Source organism: Canis lupus, chromosome 15 (assembly GCF_048164855.1).
Source record: "Canis lupus baileyi chromosome 15, mCanLup2.hap1, whole genome shotgun sequence".
In the NCBI taxonomy this organism is placed as follows: Eukaryota; Metazoa; Chordata; class Mammalia; order Carnivora; family Canidae; genus Canis; species Canis lupus.
The window spans coordinates 60,180,427-60,182,493 of NC_132852.1; positions in this window are offsets into that span (position 1 = coordinate 60,180,427).

Sequence of the window (2,067 nt, forward strand, 5' to 3'; positions counted from 1 at the left end):
TGCAAAGGGAAGATTGCCTATAGTTGATATAATGTTGTTTCTTGGTATACATTTATGTGCATTTATTTTATTTTATTTTATTTTATTTTATTTTATTTATTTTTTTTTTTTTGCATTTATTTTATTGAAGTGAATTTAATGTCGTCATTGGTTTTCTACCTTAAACTTCCACCTTCTGTTGTGTCTGGCTCATAGAAGTTGCTTAGTTTTATATATAGATTATTTCTTTTTCCTGAATACCTCATTTCATTATGTTTATATTTGTTTATATTTACTTCTGGATACAGCATTTACTTTATGCATCGGTGAACTAAATGTTTTAAAATTTTCCAATTTTAAGCAATATTGTAAGCATTCTGCTCACCTGTGTATGTGTGAAATAGAAAAGCATCACTCTGAAATCTTTTTTTTCCTGCCTACTCTGAAAAAAAAAAAAAAAAACAACGCAATTACCCTATACTTTCTGGTAATTGAAATGTCAAGATATTCAAAATTTTAAAAACACTATTATGTATGAAAAGATAATTTAGAATGATCTCTAGATACAAAGCAGTAAAAAATCATGACTTTTCTTTATAATAGTATCCCAGTTAGAAATGGAAATTAAGAAGAAAATTTATAGTAGCAACAAATCTATAAATTAATCATGAATAAATTAAACAAGAAAGGTGAAACACTCTCTTTTTTTTAATTTTAATTTTTAATTTTTTAATTGGAGTTCAATTTGCCAACATATAGCATAACACCCAGTGCTCATCCCGCCAAGTGCCCCCCTCAGTGCCCATCACCCAGTCACCCCAACCCCCCGCCCACCTCCCAGTAAAACACTTTCTTTTCTTTTCTTTCTTTCTTTTTTTTTTTTGTGAAACACTTTCTTGAGGAGAACTACACAATTTTACTGAAGGACATAAAAGCTGAACACAGAGACATACTATGTTTCTAGATGGGAAGATTTAATATAATAAATCTGACAGTATTTCTCACATATAAATAATATATATATTTCATGTAATCCCAAACAGAATAATAACAAAAAAATTGCTAAAAAAAAAAAAAAAAAGAGTAATAGTGAGGGAGGACCTAACATACTAAAATTCATTATAAGGCCACAGTAATTGGTAGCTTTGTTAGAGAAATAAACAAGTAGATCAGAGGAATAAAAAAGAACCCAGAAATAGACTTATGTACATATGGAAGTTAAGCATATGATAAATGAGGCATTTAAAATCAGGGAGGAGAAGATGGCTTCTTGAATAAATGGCATTGGGACAACTGGATTTCCATTAAACAAATAAAGTTATAACTGTACTGCATAGCAAATAGAAGAGTATTTCCATATGAGATAAAAATCTAAGTGTAAGAGCAAAAAAAAAAAAAAAAAAAGAAAAGAAAAGAAAAGAAAAGAAAAAAAACAACTAGAGATGATTTAAAAATTAGAGTTTTTTAACGTAATTTTAGGATAGGGTAAAAATGTCAGTATATCTAAAGGAAAATACTGATAGTTTTGACTATATAACATTTTATTATATATATATATATATTTTTTTATTATATATATTATTATAAAATAAGTTGGACTTCATGTATAGGAGATTGAGTTAATCATGCTTCAGTTTATGGCTCATTATTGTTAGTGTGGATGAGGCTTTCCTTTTTAAAAAACTATATTTATATTTATGTATTGTCATTTATCCCTTTTTGTATCTTCTGACTCTCTCACATAGATAAGCCACTACTCACATATTTTAAATGCATGTTCTTTTGTTTGCATTGCTGTAAATGGGTAATGTTGTTTAGGATGGGTGGCCCCATGCAAACTCTATCACATTTTGGATCTCATTCTCTTTCTTCCTTTTTTTCTCTCACTTAGTGCTGTGTTTTAAGGATCCATATATTGCTATGTTTCCAATTTGTCTGTTGCTTTTTCTAGTTGCCTGTTGCTTTTTCTAGTTACTCCACGGTGTGTATTTACCATATTTTACTCATCGTCTCTTGCCAAGGTCATTCAGATTACCTACAATATCCAACTAACAACAAATAATGCTTCCATGAATATTCTTGTGCATA